We start from the raw sequence: 20,095 nt of genomic DNA, 5'->3' as shown, positions 1-20,095 counted from the left end.
TCATTAAAATCCTCAAATGTAAAAACAAAAATCCTCAAATGTATGGACTGAAATTTCAGCTTTAGTTAGTTTACCAAAGGTTTTATGAAATACTCAAATTGTAAATTTAAAATTTAAACTATCTTTGGCAGTGCTGCTAATGCCCCAGCAGAGAAGCTGAGGCCACCATTCAATTTGAAATATTTAAAGTAGATACAGAACTCTTTCAGCAATGCAGACAATTAAGTGCATTTTTGTGGGTGAATAGTGCTATTGGTGAAACATGTCTCCTGATATCCTACACAACAAACAAATTTCCAACTGAGTATGTATGGACTTCTTTTGATAACTCTGCAGTTACAGTTATGATTGGTGGAGAGCCATATACTCTTGGTCTTTTTGATACAGCAGGGCAAGAGGATTATGACAGATTATGACCACGAAGTTATCCACAAACAGATGTATTTCTAGTCTGTTTTTCAGTGGTTTCTCCACCCTCATTTGAAAATGTGAAGGAAAAGCGGGTGCCTGAGGTAACTCACCACTGTCCAAAGACTCCTTTCTTTCTTGTTGGGACTCAAACTGGTCTCCAAGATGACCCCTCTTCAACTGAGAAACTTGCCAAGAACAAACAGAAGCCTATTATTCCAGAGACTGCTGAAAAGTTGGCCCAGGATCTGAAGGCAGTCAAGTATGTGGAGTGCTCTGCACTCACACAGAAAGGCCTAAAGAATGTATTTGACGAAGCAATGTGGGCTGCCCTGGAGACTGCCGGACCAGAGAAAAGCTGCAGGTGTGTGCTGCTGTGAACATCTCTCTAGAGCCCTTTCCACACAGCTGGTGTCAGCATCATACTAAAAGCAATGTTAAATCAAACTAAAGATTAAATTTAAAATTCATTTCTGTAATAGTGACAAATGCCCTGCACCTACCCACATACACTTGTGTGAGACAAGGCCCATAGGTGTGGTCCCCTCCCCCCTCCCCCAGTACTAGTGAATTTGAGTAATTATGTATCGTCAGAAAAGTGATAAGTACTAGATTTTGTGGGGTTTTTTTGTTTCAAAAACAATTTTTTTTTGTTTTGTTTAAAAGCAAGGCTAGCTTGTGATGACTCTGTAACAAACTAATTTGGGTTGTTGAAGCTGCCCCTGGGCTCTATCCACTCTGGAACATGATCTGGGACATTTAGGTGTTTTTTTGTTGTTGCTGTTCTGTTTTGTTTTTTTGTTTTTTCTGGAGGTTGGGTACGGGGAGTTTTTATTTTGTTTTGTTTTTATTTAGTCATGTTTTTTAAATTCATTAACCACTGGACAGGCCTTTAGGGGAGGAGGATGGATTGATTTCACATTCCACTTCCTAGATCTAGTTTAGAAAACTTGTTCTCCACCTGGTACTCTTAGGAAGGAGTATAGTAAATGCCTCATTTAATAACATACTCCTTTTTGAAAGCTGCCTTTTCTCTCCACCCTTTATTAGGTCCAGTATCTGATGAAACTCATGAGACACGGTGGAACCCATCATGCCCCTCCTCTTTTCTACAGTGCGCTATATATGTGACCATGACTTTGAAGGAAATTTGTTTATTATTTGCTAGTTTTTTAAAATTAATTTCTTTTTTTTAAATATTTTATTTATTTATTTAACAGAGAGAGACACAGTGAGAGAGGGAACAGAAGCAGGGGGAGTGGGAGAAGGAGAAGCAGGCTTCCTCGCAAGCAGGGAGCCCCATGTGGGGCTTGATCCCAGGACCCTGGGATCATGACCTAAGCCAAAGGCAGACGTTTAACAACTGAGTCACCCAGGTTCCCCTTTAAGTTAATTTCTAACTTCTTTCACTGATAAATGAAAAAAGTATTGCACATTTTGAAATATACCAATCGAGTACAGAATTAAAAACATTTTCCCTGTGGTTGGACGACTGCCTTCGGCTCAGGGCGTGATCCTGGAGTCCCGGGATCGAGTCCCGCATCGGGCTCCCAGCTCCATGGGGAGTCTGCTTCGCTCTCTGACCTTCTCCTCGCTCATGCTCTCTCTCACTGTCTCTCTCTCTCAAATAAATAAATAAAATCTTTAAAAAAAAAAAAAAACATTTTCCCTGTCAAATAAATAGATATAAAAAAATAAAATTTAACTATCTTCAACACAATACACAGACACATGCACACTTAAAATAAATAAAATAAAATTTCTAGTAATGATTATATAAAGTCCACATCTGCAACAGACTGTGTATTAAGTTGCAAGATAAATCATGATATTATCATACAATCATGAATTTCAAATTCGATATTAAGAAAAATGTTCACAAATATATCCTAAGTTCTTTCATCATTTTATCTGAAATGAGTATGTAGAAGAACCATACAGAAATTCCAACATTAATATGCACTGGGATGTTTTGCTCCTACTTGGTTTCTCTGAGTGTTATAAGTTAATCAGTTTCTTAAAATTATTTTATTTTGATATACACATATTATCAATAACATTAAAGCAAGTGAAATAGTAGGAATATCAGTTAAAATTCTATGTTCTTGGTAATCCTCTTCTGTTCTTCTAAAATGAGAATTATGTAAGTCTATCAGTACTGAGATTCTAACAAGTGGATAGCAGTTTAAGAGTAAAGCTTTCTGGGTAACTGGGTGGCTCAGTCAGTTAAGCACCTGCCTTCCGCTCAGTTCAGGTCCTGGAATGGAGTCCCACATTGGATTCTCTGCTCCACAGGGAGTCTGCTTCTTCCTGTGCCCCTCCTTCCACTCATTCTCTCAATATCGTGCTCTCTCTCTCTCTCTCTCTCTCTCAAATTAATAAATAAAATATTTTTTTAAAAAGAGTACAGCTTTCTTTTTTCCAGGTGTGTGGGTGGGGTCCATAATTTCTTCACTTGAAATATTTTTTCTTTTCAGTTTTATTTTAGCATATATTATTTGAAAACATAGCACATATATTTCATAAGATAGTTTAACAAATAATTAAACAAAGTGATCCGAAGGGGCACGTGCACTCGAATGTTTATAGCAGCAATGTCTACAATAGCCAAACTATGGAAAGAACCTAGATGTCCATCAACAGATGAATGGATAAAGAAGATGTGATATATATACACAATGGAATACTATGCAGCCATCAAAAGAAATTAAATCTTGCCATTTGTGACGATGTAGATGGAACTAGAGGGTATCATGCTTAGCAAAATAAGTCAATCGGAGAAAGACAACTATCGTATGATCTCCCTGATATGAGGAAGTGGAGATGCAACATGGGGGGTTAAGAGGGTAGGAGAAGAATAAATGAAACAAGACGGGATTGGGAGGGAGACAAACCATAAGTGACTCTTAATCTCACAAAACAAACTGAGGGTTGCTGGGGGGAGGGGGTTTGGGAGAGGGCAGTGGGGTTATGGGCACTGGGGAGGGTATGTGCTATGGTGAGTGCTGTGAAGTGTGAAAACCTGACGATTCACAGACCTGTACCCCTGGGGATAAAAATACATTATATGTTTATAAAAAATAAAATTAAAAAAAATAATTAAACAATCATGAAACTACTGTCCAAGTAAAAAACAGTATCACCAATCAGCCCCAAAGTACCCATTTATCCCTTCCCGATGTGAAGAACTTCCTCAACTTATCCTATTATTTTGGTAGAAATTTCTTTATTATCATTATCATTTTGTAACCAGTGATGCAGCACTAACTAATATTTTATTTCTATGGTAATAAAATAAAAATATCTGTTGTTTCGTGTCATTTTCTTTCAATAATATGTTGCTAAGTTTCAACAAGTGGTGTGTATCAATAGTTCATTCATTTGTATGAATAAATATATTCCAATTTCTCTCTGTTTATCCAATGTGTTTATCAATTCTACAAAGAGTGGGATGTTTCCAGTTTTTGGCCATTAAATTTAATGTTGGGACTACTCTATGAATGTGTATCTAGTATATATGTGTACTTAGGTCTCTAGGGTAGCACTGTCTAATGTAACCCCTGCATTGACTGAAATGTTCTACTTCCACTGTCCAATAAAGTAACCAACAGCCATTTGTGGGTTTTGAGCACTTCAAATGTGGTTAGTGACAATGTGGTATTGAATTGTTTATTTTATCTTATTTCATTAAATTTACATTTAAATAGACACATGTGAATAGTAGCTACCACTGGACAGCATAGATAAACTTAACTGTTATGTTAGCATTAATGACCACAAGGGTCAAGAGGTGGAAAAACTACTTCTGATTGATGTCAAGTCACAGTCAGATGAAGAGAGAACTTATATGGCAGTCTGCATTATATGTAAAATTATAATGAGAATGCAATTTACAGATTGTCCAGTTTCTAATGTGAAATTGACAGCATCAAGTGAAAATGAGAAAGACTTTAAGAATTGGAATGTGGATCTCTAGAGAAATAAAATGAAAAATATATGAAACAAACTCCAAGTCTATCTGATGTTCCCTTGCTGTAGGAAGCTGACCCTCCTTCTGAGAATAAAGAGACGAGGCTTCACTTATGGTAAGGTAATATAATAACATCAACTGAGGCAACTGTCTTGCAGGAGGAAGCATATTCTGCTCAAGCTCCCTCAAAACCACTCTTTATTAATTCTAGAACTATAAATACAGTTAGACATTGGCCTATTCTGGAGAATAAGTGCTAAGTCAGTCCCAGGAAGAAATAATTTGTACTCCAAAAATACTTCAATAATGTGTGGGAAATACTTGCAAAAATAGATTCTAAGGGAAGCTTTGGTCTAAGCCAAGTAAAATGTTTTAAATTATTGGACCAGGCTGAATTTATTGATACAGATAAACCTACCAAAATTTGGGGATTAAATATATTAAGTTTAACTGGAAGTGGCTTTAAGAAATTACCTGATTGGTTAAGTGAAACATGGATTTTCAATGGCTTACATTCAATGAAGCTGAGATACTAGAACTTTCACAGCATATTGTAGAAGAAATACAAGAAGTTATGGAGTTAGGGATACTGTAGTAGATTTATCATCTGTATACTATATAGCCACCCCAAACACTATAACCTTTGAGAGGGCCCAGAAGACATGCCCTTTGCTAAGACATTGTGAAGTACCTTCAGATGGGTGTATCAACTTCTTGGAAATATTCTATACAGCTTTCTTCTAGGTAATGCAGACAGTAGAAGATGCCATCATTGAACAAGTTTCCCTATTTCAGTGGGGATGATGGTTTTCCAGAATGACAAAGACCAAATATTTAACTATCAGAGACAAGGTTGGTACACTTTTCAAAACAGGCAACAGGAACAAACATGTAATCACAATATTTTGACCTATTGGATCTTTGGCAGTAACTTACTAATCATATGAATTTTATAGATGGCAGTCTATGAACATATTGTTTCAGCTCTGAAACAGAGAAATATCTACATCTTACAACCAGAATTCTGACTTGACTTGCTAAAATGAAAGTCACTCAGTTTCTAGACTTAAGTTTACAGATGTAAAGACTTTTGACTGATGAAGAGGCCAGGACTCCTGAGAAAGAACACTGAATGACTGACTCTTCAACCCTTCCCGAAAGTGATCTATAGCCATTTGCAAAAGTTATCTTATAGTGGAAAATGGAGAATATCCATATGTTTCATGGATTACTAGGTACTGATCTAAATAGGCAATAATTTCTGGACACAAAAAATAAATGTCACTCTGGTCTATTAGGCAAAGTTCATATATGGAAGTCAAGTGATAAGAGTAGAATTGGCCCAAATCAGCCTATTATAGAGCCAGCAGAAGAAAAACTCAGCTTGTGCCTACTTTTTCCAGTTCCTGAATATGTACTGTCTCCATGAACAACAGGTGACCGACTGGGAAGGGCTAAATTCAGGCCTCCTGACTTCTTTTCTCTTCCAGGAAAATAAACCAAAAGCAATTCTGATTCCCAGAGGAAACTCCATTAGTCTTATTATCCAAGACTTGAAAAATACACAGTCAATTTAATTCACTTACTTGGCCAAAGCATATCTCAGAGATTGACTTGAATGATTATTAATATAAATTTTTTTAATTATAGTTGCTATTATAACTGTGGCATCTTAACTGGAACAAGTGAACACAGCCCTGGCAAGGGTACATGACTATTAATTTGGCAAGTTCTTTTATTTATACACCAATCTGCAAGGAGCAGCAGCAGAAGTTAATTTTCACTACACTGTTTCAGAGCTTTGTCAGTATGTCCATTTTCTGCCACAGGAAGGTTGAAAGAGATGTTATATTTGGGTATATGCCTCAGAAAATCAAAGTAGTCCTCTATATTGATAACATTAGGCTGATTGGATCAGATGGACAGGAATTAGCGAGAAACTTTATGGTAAAGAACCTAAACAGTCAGGACACACCTCTCAGCCAATGAGCAAATAACAGGATTACTGTACCAGATGAGGTGGTTGCTGCAGATTACAAGAGAAAAATGGGGTATATAATGGGGAATGATATGTTATGCTAGCAATTCAAGGTATTCTTTAGATTCTTTGCTTTCTTGTGCAATAATAAATTTTAACAGAAAATCACAGCAGCAGCAACAAAATCCTGCAGAACAAATGAGGAATCAGATCTTTTAGTTATGAAATTTTGGTTCATCCTGCCAGCTTAAAAAAATCAGGACTAATTAAAGTGCTTGTTGAGGAAAAAGATGATATGGAATGGTGGGAAAGAATGGAATTATAATGATCAACTCTGGCTTTTTGACCACTTATAAAAATGACAAGTACATTAGACACACATATTTCCTTTCTTGATTGTGATATATATGTTTTCATTCCTTGTCCTTTTAAACTACTATCTTACATGAGAATTTTGTGGGTAGCTAACTTTAAATTTTATTCTTTAGGTTACAGAGCATTTAGGTTACAGACTGAACTGGCAATGAATTTAACATTGCTAAGGGATAGATACATTATCTGCTGGGACTCAGTATCTCCTCTATTAGGAAAGAGGATCTGAATGTCTTTGTACAAAGGACTGATGTCTTGTTAGCAAAAGCATAAAGAAGTTAATATTTCTGTTCCATGTTAGTTCAAATATGTGGTGTGGTTTGTAAGTTAATGCTGCACAGGCAAACGGGGGGACTGTGTGGTTATTTATACGACATATCCCAAAACAAATCAACCATTTAATAATGTCATACATGATGCTAGAGAAAGAACTGTGTAAAAAGACCTTACCTTTGCCAGGAAGGTCTGAGAAGGTTGGAAGATGAGAGGAAGAGACAAGGGCTATCCTTACTGTTTGCTTGCTGTACCCATCAATGTCATCCCAACATGATCACTTTGCCATGAAAGCTGCAGTTGCTTCCAGGCAACACATAATTTGTGGGTTCCCAGAACACACAAAGCATTGTACTTTGTATGTACAATGGCATTGTATATTACCAATGGTATTCAATAAATGTTGATGAAGGAAAAGAGTGTATAAATAAATGAATATCAGAGTTGAAAGTGACTCAATATACTGTTTAGCTCAACCCCCTTTTTACAAAGAAATTCTTAAAGAAATTTATTTGGTTGCATCAAGTAACCATGAGAGGAAACAAACACAATGAAGAATAACAAAAGTGAAGCATAATAAATATTAAGTTCTATGAAATCTTGCCATTTGCAATGATGTGGATAGAACTAGAGTGTATTATGGTAAGCAAAATAAGTCAGAGAAAGACAAATACCATATGATTTCACACATGTGTGGAATTTAAGAAACAAAACAGATGAACATATCAGAAGGGATGGAAAAATAAAATAAGGTGAAATCAGAGAGGGAGACAAACTATAAGTGATCTTAACTCTAGGAAACAAATTAAGGGTTGCTGGAGGGTAGGGGGTGGGGGTTGGGGCATTTGGATGATGGGCATTAAGGAGGGCATGTGATGTAATGAGCACTGGGTGGTATATGCAAATGATGAATCAAAATCAATCAATCAGGGCGCCTGGGTGGCTCAGTGGGTTAAGCCGCTGCCTTTGGCTCAGGTCATGATCTCAGGGTCCTGGGATCGAGTCCTGCATCGGGCTCTCTGCTCGGCAAGGAGCCTGCTTCCTCCTCTCTCTCTGCCTGCCTCTCTGCCTACTTGTGATCTCTCTCTGTCAAATAAATAAATAAAATCTTTAAAAAAAAATCAATCAATCAATACAAAGTTCTAGAATTCTCCCATTTTTCTTTAAAATTCACATTAAATTACATCTGTATAATGTACATGTACAACCAGGAAAAAGATATACAACTATGTGTAGCAAGCAGACAGGAAACACAGATATATATCTTCACTTATAATAAAAATCATCAAAAATCATCAAAATATTATTAAGAAAGTAATAGTTGAATTTTGAGAAAAAAGATTTCTAGGAAACATTTTGAAATAGATTTTCCCTCTACCTGAAAACACAGAACTTTTATAACACTTCTTGTAAGATAGTTAAAGGAATTACATAGGATAACTACAAGCCTAGACCTTATTGTACCGCACAGACTTTTACCAGAACAAGACTTCTAAGAATGAGACACTTCAGGGGTGCCTGGATGGCTCAGTGGGTTCAAGCCTCTGCCTTTGGTTCAGGTCATGATCCCAGGGTCCTGAGATTGAGCCCTGCATCGGGCTCTCTGCTCAGCAGGAAGCCTGCTCGCACCCCCCAACCACTCTCTGCCTACTTGTAATCTCTCTCTGTCGAATAAATAAATAAAATCTTTAAAAAAAAAGAATGAGACATTTCAATAGGAAGACATTATGCAAAATACAACTGATGAATTTTACCTAATCAATACAGAAGCCTATACTTTAAGTACATAGAAGAAAATTATTTCATGGCCTAGCAACACTTAGCACAACCAGCTCAGTACTGACTGAAAAGAGACAAAGAACTGCATGAATTTGGTTAGAGACAGACCTAGGAATTAAAAACCTCATGTATCTTTATTTTGGGAGCAATGATACATAAACTAGTCCTACTACCTACTGTACTTACCGGAGAACCTGACAAAATACTAGTTTCTTTTTCAGGACATTTCACATTTCTAACAAGCTCTCAAGTTAAACAGATGAAGAGGTAAAGGACTCTGTTTTATCATTCTTTGTTTTCACAATATGAAGTACTATCTCTAGTAAACAAGATATAGCAAAAGATTACTGATGGTTAAAATATATAATATGGATAATTTCTTTTAAAGATTTTATTTATCCATTTGACAGACAGAGATCACAAGTAGTCAGAGAGGCAGGCAGAGAGAGAGGGGGAAGCAGGCTCCCCACTGTGCAGAGAGCCCAATGTGGCCCCAGGATCACGACCCGAGCCAAAGGCAGAGGCTTTAACCCACTGAGCCACCCAGGTGCCCCTAATATGGATAATGTTGATAAATGATACTGATGAATAAAAAAATGAACTTATCACTTTACCAGATACAAAGTGCTTTCTAAAGCTATACATATTTTGGGACACCTGCCAGCCTGGGTAGCTTTCTCAGATTATGTCCAGCTTTGGCACACAAACAGGAGTAGGACTATGAAATGTTTAAATATCATACAATGACTTCCTCTGGTTGTGGTTGAAAAGATAGCTGATCCACCCCTGGGCACATAGTTACTGTCCTCTGTTGATTTGTAGACAGAATCTCTTGTAAGTTATATGTGAGCATTAGGCATAAAAGGTCATATATCCTCAGGGGCTAAGAGTGACCTTGTTTGCATTTCACCCTGATGCTCTGGTCAAGAAAACAAAACAAAACAGAACAAAAGCAGGGTTCAAAGAGATAGGACTAACAACAAAAAGAAACACATACAAATAGAAAAAGGAAAGGAAAAGCCATAAAGAAAATGAACACGCAATGGTGAGATGAAGGGACCCTGATCCAGAAGACTTTTCACATTCTGGTTTGAGTTACAAGTTAGATTGTTTTTGCTACTGTGATTTTCTTAAAATCTCTTTTATTTTTCAGTTCACTTTAACTCAATTTTTTAAATCAAATAATCCTATCAGAAGAAAGCTCAAATTGTCATTCCTTTTTCCAATAGATGAGAAAACTGAAGTTAAAATACCTCATGAGTAATTCTTACCAAAGATTATGTGTCTAAGAAGTTTAGTGACTCCTCAGATCCCTAATCAGAAAAAAATAAGGTCATTTCAAAAAAAATGTGCATCCAGGAATTCCCACAGAGTAAATTCATATCAAGCACATCATCCTAGAGAAAATCATAAATAAAACATGTTCACTGGAGTGTTGGTAATGGTAACAAAAAATGGGGAGGGGACCTTCAATGAACAACAGCAGAATTGCTATTTAAATCATACAACCAGAATAGATTTACATTTTTTATTCTGTTTTACTTAATATATATTTTTTAGGTTTTTATTTAAATTCCAGTTAGTTAACATACAGTGTAGTGTCAGTTTCAGGTATACAATATAGTGATTCAACACTTCCATACATATGGGGCACCTAGATGGCTCAGTGGGTTAAAGCCTCTGCCTTCGGCTTGGGTCGTGATCCTGGGGTCCTGGGATTGGGCCCCACATCAGGCTCTCTGCTCAGCAGGGAGCCCACTTCCTCCTATCTCTCTCCTGCCTCTCTGCCTACTTGTGACCTCTGTCAAATAAATAAATAAAATCTTAAAAAAACTCCCATACATCACCCAGTGCTCAAGAACACTTTTTAATCCCCCATCCACTACCCAGAAAATATTTTGGGGTGTCAATCTTATGATAGTAAATAGAATTATCAGGAAAATATTCATGTTACTCATTGCCAGTAGTTAAACTTCTTGACAAAAAAATTAAAAACAAAGTGAAATCTATGTAATTTACTATACAGTTTATAAAAGTAAATTATTTCATTTAACTTAATGCAACAAACAGTTGTGTGATAGACAATGTACTTAAAACAAGGGAAAGAGATAAACACGATATTTATACCCAAGAAATTCACAGATGAGTAGGGAAACAAATATAAAATAACTTAATACACTGGGTAAAATAAGATTAATGTATGAAGTGCAGAATTCCATTTCTTGGATTTTTAATAAATTTCCTTAACAGAAACCCCACTGTTTAATAAATAAATTGTCTTTTCTCTTTTAAAACATAGTTTTCCTTTCATATTTTCACAATACTTATGTATTCGTTAGTGATTTCCTTCTACAAATGTGCCCCATTTGTCCATCGAGGTGTCCTACTAACTTTCATTCCAGCAACCATGCTGTTCAAATGACTGTGACTGATTATGAGGCTTAATTAACTTGTCAAGGAATAGATAGTAATTTTCAGTCCATTTTCACTTTTCCATATGGCCAAAAAGGAAAAGCCCATCTTCAGCATACACTCATACATATATGTGCTACATCTCAAAATGATGGAAAAATTACCAACCCTTCTTCCCTAGAACATAGAATGAGGTCTACAAATTAATAATAATAGATATCAGAGTTTTATTTTGTAGGGATTTGCATCATGCCAGTATTTGGTAGCAAGAATATGTAGAAAGAAATGTTATTAGTTGCTTATCCAATAAATGAATGCCTATATAGCATACATTCCCCCCTCTGTTACTAAAAACTCCAATTCTGTTTAGGTATCAAAGGGATAACATGTATCTCATCTGCCACAAGAGAAGGAGCTGCCATGCCAAGATTACAGGGTTCAGAGTAACCCTATTTTTCTTGGCCAGTGTTTCAGAAATGGGCATTTAGTGTCATTTATAAAACTGAGACACAAAAGGGAGTTTTGCAGAGTACTTTTGTGAAAGCTTTTCTATAATCTTTTTAAATTTTTTTTCCAAGAGCAGCTCTCCCCTTTCATTTATCCTGGTCACTTTCAGATATGAGGCCTGGGTTTCAGTAAGCAATTTTGTTCCTACTCTGCAAATGAAGCCAACCATTCATTAGTAGAGAATAAAGCCAGAATCTCTTAGAAAGGTATCACAACTAATTGCCAACCTTAAAAAGACTGCTTGTGTGTTATGAAACAACACATTTAATCATATTTTAGATTGGCTTAGGATTTTGTTGTTTGATACAACTGCATTTGTACATTCACTCCCAAATATTTTTGGGGATAATTACTATGAATTGGGAAACGTTCTAAGTGTTGGGTGATAAAAGTAGTGAAAAACAAAAACAAGTGTTTCTGCCTTCATAGATACCACATTCCCTTGAGAGATAATGGAATATCTCTACCTGATGGAATACTTCTACCTGATGGAAATGTCTAAGACTGATTTAAAACAACAACAACAGGGGCACCTCTGCTTTCAGCTCAGGTCTTGATCCCAGGGTCCTGGGATCTAGCCCCGCATTGGGCTCTCTGCTCAGCAGGAAGCCTGCTTCCTCCTCTCTGCCTACTTGTGATCTCTGTCTGTCAAATAAATTAAAAAAATAAAAAATAAATAAAAAAATAAAACAACAACAACAACATGACTTGAAATAAGTCCCACAGTATAGATAACCTCCAAAGCACAAGCTTTTTTATTTTATGTGTGACCATAAAAAAATGTTATATAGTTATAACAGAAGCTATTGTGTTCTCCTCAAGTTCCCACGTATATCTATGCATTCCGGAATCGATTCTCTGGATGTAGGAATCCAGAAATGGCATGGAGGAGATTGAGTGCTCCTAGATGTAATCTTCAGCCAAAGAGAGATGAGAGTTGAATATGCCTCAGTGGAAAATTCCACAGTTTATTCTCCCACAGTTTTAAACTGCTCATGTATGGACCATTTAGAACCCTTTCTCCTTTCTTGGTTTTGCTTCCTTGTTCCATCACCATACTTCCTGAGATCATATTCCAAATAAACCACTCAGCTCAAATCCTTATCAAAGATTCCATATTTGAGGGAACCCAAACTAAGACAATGATAAATATAGCTATCAGTTACTTAATTATTACTCTTTACGTGTTTCTTGAAGTTCAGGTTTAAGCTGTCTCCACTAAATACCAAAATAACAGCATAAACACAATAAAAGACAATCCTGATGCCTATATTTCCAGCACCAAAGATCATGAGTGACTAAAGAGAACTGATGGCTATTTATTTAGATAAATCACTGATTTTTAAGCAATGGTATACTATATTCTTTGCACATCCTTCTCTAAACTTTTTCTTGTAAGCACCTTCTACCTTCGCATGCATTTCTGAATTTCTTTTTATGAACTGAATTTTTTAAAGACTTTTTTAAGAGTTTTTATTAGGGTCACCTGGGTGGCTCAGTGGGTTAAGCCGCTGCCTTCGGCTCAGGTCATGATCTCAGGGTCCTAGGATCGAGTTCCGCATCGGGCTCTCTGCTCAGCAGGGGGCCTGCTTCCCTTCCTCTCTCTCTGCCTGCCTTTCTGCCTACTTGTGATCTCTCTCTGTCAAATAAATAAATAAAATCTTTTAAAAAAGAGTTTTTATTTATTTATTTGACAGACAGAGATCACAAGTAGGCAGAGAAAGAGAGAGAGGAGGAAGCAGGCTCCCTACTAAGTAGAGAGCCCAATGCGGGACTCAATCCCAGGACCCTGGGATCACGACATGAGCCAAAGGCAGAGGCTTTAACCCACTGAGCCAGGCGCCCCTTATGAACTGAATTTATCTTACTCCATTTAGCTTGTCCTACTCATAAATATTCAATAAAGCTTTTAATATCCCGGGCCTCAAAAAAATTTCTTCTCCTAATTTTCTCTATCCTTCACATTGCTTTTTGTAAGATTGAATCTACATTTCATTTGGCTTCTTCTCCTGCCCTTCTTCATTCCCTCTTTCTCTCTTTCCTTTCCTTTTCTTTCCTTCTCTTCTCTTTTCTTTCTTTCTTTCTTTTCCTTATCTTTCTTTTTTTCCTTTGTTCATTCGTTCTTTCATATTTTCTTTTTTTTTTTTCCATTTCCAGCCAATATCCTGGACCTTATCCGGATACCCATTAGACCTACTATTTCCTGTGACCAATTATTCTGATTGTCTCTCTATCCAGGATTATATAGCACAGCCTGGGGACCATGGAGAAGTCTGCAAGTCACAGGGAGCAGAGAGGGTAATATGTTTCAGTGATTACATGACTATCATTTCTATCATGTATATATGCAACTGCACTAATTCCAACAAAAGTAGCAGCTCAAAGCCAGAAAAAATTTTGAAATCAAACTTCCTGCAGGGATAAAGTTTTCTTTGGCATTTATTTTCTTTTGTTTTTAATCAGCAGACAGAAATCAAAGCCATCTCTATATCTATTTGAGATTCTTTGTTGGCTTTTCTTCTTTTGCAGTTTTATTCAAATCCAGGTTATAAAAATTGATGTATTTTCCTTCCCTGTATTGTACAAGCTATGGAATTTTTAATGTATGCCAATTACTTTTCATTTTCCATATGTCATTCTTCCTCTCTTTTTTTTCAATCTAGGATAGAGCTGATATGATTCACTGAAAATACTTACTGTATTTAGGTTATTTTAAAAATCTGAAATACTGATATCCTTTCCAGCTCTTTGAGCAAACTGTACACTATACAAAACTAACAACAGTGAAATTGAACTGAATATACACAGGGTAGGTTCTATGTTAAATTAAGAGTAATTTTAGGATGCAGATCTGTGTGTGTTTGTCCACATTTCTGTGTGTATATGAATCAGTGAATGATCCCAAGCATGTGTGCTGAGAAGAGAACATGTTGTGAAGAAGGGCATTACAGCTAACATTCTATAGTGTTTGGATTAAATTAGGTATATATTAAGAGGCAGAAGTGTTCCACTAAGATGGCAGAGAAGTGGGGGGATACCACTTCAACCAGTCCCCTGAACCAAGCCCCTCTGAACACCCATGAAATCACCCTGAGATTTAAGATTATATAAAGTCTGGATCTCTACAGGAGTAGAGGATCATCAGTGAAGAGGTACAAAAGATGGAATTGAGATTACACAGACAAATATTGGAGGATAAACAAAAGGGGTAGGGAGCCACCAGAAGCAAGCCACTGGAAAGTGCTACCCCAGTGCAAAAGTGCCCTGTGCTTAGGGACCAGTGATAGCCTGGAGACCAGTGGCTGCAAGACAGGAAGGGACTGGTAACAGCACTCAACAGAGCAAAGAGGTTTAATGGACAATTTAATGGACAATTGTTGGGACTCGACAGCTGCAGGCGCAGACCTAAGCCCAAGGTCCCAGGACCAGCCACAGCCACCACTGGCCCATGCCTGAGAGGATCTGGTGGGGACTTGAGTCAGTGGGCTCTGGGGCTGGCAGCTACCACCACCACTACAGCCGCCACCGCCACCTCCACCACCTCCATGGCTGAGAGGACCCAGCTTGGACTAGAGCCCATGGTCCCAGGAATGGCAGCCACTTGGGCCAGGCTCATCCAGACCAGTATCATTCACGGTTTTGGTGGCACACAGATGCAGAGACAAGCAGGGGCCTCGGTCAACAAATAGAAGGGTCGCTGGGGGTGCACACTGCCTATGGGAGGCTGCTGTATTCAATGGCATTTGCAGAGGGGGTTTCTGTGTTTTCTGGAGGATTCAGAGAGGAGTAGTAGACTGTGGCTTCTCTCTAAGGCAGAGGTCCAGATGCAGGCAGTTTACTTTGCTCTGACCCTCTGAAAAGGTGTAAAAAGCCACCAGAGAACAAAAGCCTCCATAGAAAAAAAGGACAAAAATTGGTTTCACAGAACCCAGCCCCTTGATAGTGGGCAGGGCAACTCCATCCAAGCAGGACTGACTGAAAAACAATGGGCAGGCCCCTCCCCCAGAAGATAAGCTGAAAGAAAAAGAGGACAACAACCACAGGGTCCCCATAAAAATATAAAACCCCAATTTGAGGGGAAAACAGTATACTAAGATTCTGATATTGCCTCAAAGCCTGTATATTTCTTAGATACAGCTTTTCTCTCTCTTTTTTAAAATACTTTTTCATGATTCTTGTTTATTTTTCCCTACTTGTCATTTCAACTAGATGTTTAATACAACATATTCCATAGTAACTTTTTAACTTGAACTTATTCATACTTATAGATAGATAGATAGATAGATTATAGATATAGATATAGATAAAAGCTTCAATGTGGTCCTTTATTTTCCTATTCAATACAGCCTTTATATTTATACCAGTTTTAATTTCCCTGTATCTCTGGGAAGTAGGGTTCTCTAACAAAGATAACAAAATACACCCAGGAAGAACTGAAATACCCTTCCTCGCCCATATCAAGGGATTATAACCACCTTCCTGCCACTCCCCCCCACCTTTTTTTTTTTATTTTGGGTTCCTTTTTTTCTTGGTCTTTTTGTTTGTTTTTGTACTTTATAAATCTTACTTTTGGGGCTCATTTGGGGTTTGTTTGTTTGTTTGTTTGTTTTCATTTTGGTGGTGATTTACAATTGCTCTGACCCTTCCCAGGGTGCACCTTTCCTGGATAGTGGTTGATGTTTTTGGCTGTAAATGAGGCAGAAGAATGGATTAGTGATATTGAACACAAACTGACAGAAAAGAAGGAACAGGAGGAGGCCTCAAAAAAAAAAAACAGCTTAAAATCCATAAAAACAGAATTAGAGAAATAAACGACTATATGAAATGTTCCAATGTCAGAATTATTGAGATCCCCGAGGGGGTGGAGAGAGAGAGAACTGGAAGATATGTTGGACCAAACTGTAGCTGATAACTTCCCTAAACTGGGGACTGAAACAAGCAGTCATGTCCTAGAGGCCAAGAGACCACCACCCAATGAGAGCAGACAAAGGCCCAGGCATGTAATAGTAAAACTCACAAATCTTAGAACTAAGTAAACCATTTTAGGGCACTTAGGAGGAAGAGATTCCTTACATACAGAGGGAGGGACATCAGGAGTAATGTCAGACCTGTCCACAGAGACCTAGCAAGCCAGAAAGGGCTGGCAAGACATATTCAGGGTACTAAATGAGAAGAATATGCAGCCAAGATTTCTTTATCTGGCAAGGCTGTTATTAAAAATGGATGGAGAGGTAAGGAGCTTCCAGGATGGGCAGAAACTGAAAGAATATATAACCACTAAGCCATCCCTGCAAGAAATATTAAGGGGGGGGTCTATAAAAGGAGAAAGACCCCAAGAGTAATATAGAACAGAAATATACAGAGATAATCTATAGCAACAAGGACTTCACAGGCAACATGATCACAATAAGATCTTATCTGTCAATCATCACTCTAAATGTGAAAGGCCTAAAGCTCCTATAAAATGGCACAGGGTTGCAGACTGGATAAAACAATAGGACTGATCCAAAGGCTGTCTACAAGACACTCATTTTGAACCTAAAGATATATCCAGACTGAAGGTAAAGGGATGGAGAACTATATTTGATGTAAATGGACCTTAAAAGAAAGCTGGGGTAGCAATTCCCATATCAGACAAATTAAATTTTAAGCTAAAGACTGTACTCAGAGATACAGAAGAACACTATATCATCCTTAAAGGGTCTATCCAACAAGAAGATCTAACAATTGTAAATATCTATGCCCCCAACATGGGAGCAGCCAATGACATAAGCCAAATGTTAACCAAAATAAAGAGACATATTGATAATAATACATTAATTGTAAGAGACCTTACCACTCCACTCTCAGTAATAGATCAACTGATCAGAAAATCAAAGAAACAAGAGCTTTGAATGGCACACTGGACCAGATGGACCTCATAGATATATCCAGAACATTCCACCCTAAAACAATAGCATACTCATTCTTCTCAAGCATGCATGGAATTTTCTCCAGAACAGACCACATACTGAGTCACAACTCAGGTCTCAACGGATACCAAAAGACTGAGATTATTCCTTGCATATTCTCAGACCACAATGTTTTGAAACTGGAACTCAATCACAAGAAAAAATTTGGAAGAAATTCAAACATCTGGAAGCAAGACCATCTTGCTCAATAATGTCTGGGTCAATCAGGAAATGAGAGAAAAACTTAATTCATAAAAAGCAATGAGGATGAAGACACATCTATCCAAAACCTATGGGGTTCTGCAAAGGGGTCCTAGGGGAGAAATACACAGCCATCCAAACCTCACTCAAAAAAAGGGAAAAATCCTAAACACATAAACTATCTTTACACCTTAAAAATCTAAAGAATCAAAAACAAATTAAACCCAAGCACAAGAACAGAAATACTTAAGATTACAGCAGAGATCAATGAATTAGAAACCAGAAATACAGTAGAACACATTAATGAAACTGGAAGCTTGTTCTATGAAAGAATTAAGAAGATCGATAATCCACTGGCCAGACTTAAAGAGAAAGGACCCAAATTAATAAAATTATGAGTGAAAGGGGGAAAATCACAACTAACACCAAGGAAATAAAAACAATTATCAGAAATTATTATCAACAGCTATATAACAATAAATTAAGCAACCTGGAAGAAATGGATGCATTCCTGGAAACCTATAAACTACCAAGACTGAAACAAGAAGATACTGACAACATGAATAGACCCAAAACCAGTAACAAGATTGAAGCAGGGATCAATCTAAAAAACAGGAGGCTAGGGCTTGATGGGTTCCCTAGGGAATTCTACCAAACATTCAAAGAAGAAATAATACCTATTCTTCTGAAGCTGTTTCAAAAAATAAAAACAGAAGGAAAATTTCCAGACTCTTTCTATGAGATCAGCATTACCTTGATCCCAAAACCAGGCAAACACCCCATCAAAAAGGGGAATTTCAGACCAATATCCCCGAGGAATATGGATATCAAAATTCTCAAAAATATCCTAGCAGACAGGATCCTATAGTATATTAAAAGGATTAACCATCACAACCTGCTGGGATTTATCCCTGGGATACAAGGGTGGTTCAACACTCGCAAATTAACCATCATGATAAAACACATAAATAAGAGAAAAGACAAGAACCACATACCCTCTCAATTGATACAGAAAAAGCACTTGACAAAATACAGCATCCTTTCCTGACTAGAACTCTTCAGAATATAAGGATAGAGGGAACATTCCTCAACTTCATAAAATCCACCTATGAAAAACCCACAGTGAATATCATTCTCAATGGGGAAAAGCTGAGAACATTTCCACTGAGATCAGGAACACGACAAGGATGTCTATTCTCCTCACTATTGTTCAGCATAGTACTAGAAGTCCTAGCAAAAGCAGTCAGACAACAAAAAGAAATAAAAAGTATTCAAATGGGCAAAGAAGAAGTCAAACTCTCTCTCTTTGCAGATGACATGATACTCTATGTGGAAAACCCAAAAGACTCCATCCCCAAATTACTAGAACTCATACACCAATTCAGTAACATGGCAGGATACAAAATCAATGCAGAGATCAGTTGCATTTTTATACACTAGCAACGTAACTATAGAAAGATAAATTAGAGAATCAATTCCATTTACAATAGTACCAAAAACCATACAATACCTGGGAATAAACCTAACCAAATAGGTAAAGGATCTGTACTCTAGGAACTACAAAACACTCATGAAAGAAATTGAAGAAGACACAAAAAGATGGAAAAACATTCCATGCTCATGGATTGGAAGAATAAACATTGTTAAAATGTCTATGCTGCCCAGAGCAATCCATACTTTCAATGTCATCCTGATATAAATACCAATGGTATTTTTCAATGTGTTAGAACAAACAATCCTAAAATTTGTATGGAATCAGAAAAGACCCCAAATCACCAAGGAAATGCAGAAAAAGAAAAAAAAGCTAGGGGCATCACTTGCATGATTTCAAGCTATAGTACAAAGGTTTGATCACCAAGACAGCATGGTACAGTAAAAAAAAAAAAAAAAAAAAGACACATAGACTGATGGAACAGAATGGACAGCCCAGATATGGACTCTCAACTCTGATCAAGGAATCTTCTACAAAGCAGGAAAAACATATCCAGTGGGAAAATGACTTTCTGGGGGAAATGGACAGCTATATACAGAAGAATGAAACTCAGCCATTCTCTTACACCATACACAAAGATAAAGTTAAAATGGATGAAAGAATTCAATGTGAGACAGGAATCCATTAAAATCCCAGAGCAGAACACAGGCAGTAACCTCGCTGGCATCAGTCACAGCAACTTCTTTCAAGACACAACTCCAAAGGTAAGGGAAACAAAAGATAAAATGAATTTCTGGGACTTCATCAAGATA

At 37.2% G+C, this 20,095-nt stretch overlaps 1 pseudogene; it reads left to right on the top strand.

Annotated features, from left to right (window-relative positions):
* Window positions 1-211: 211 nt before the first annotated feature.
* Window positions 212-788, top strand: LOC122896857 (annotated as a pseudogene).
* Window positions 789-20,095: the final 19,307 nt, after the last annotated feature.

Source organism: Neovison vison, chromosome X, assembly GCF_020171115.1.
Source record: "Neovison vison isolate M4711 chromosome X, ASM_NN_V1, whole genome shotgun sequence".
Lineage (NCBI taxonomy): Eukaryota > Metazoa > Chordata > Mammalia > Carnivora > Mustelidae > Neogale > Neogale vison.
The sequence above is the reverse complement of the archived record's forward strand: the minus strand, read 5'-3'. Positions and strand labels throughout refer to the sequence as shown.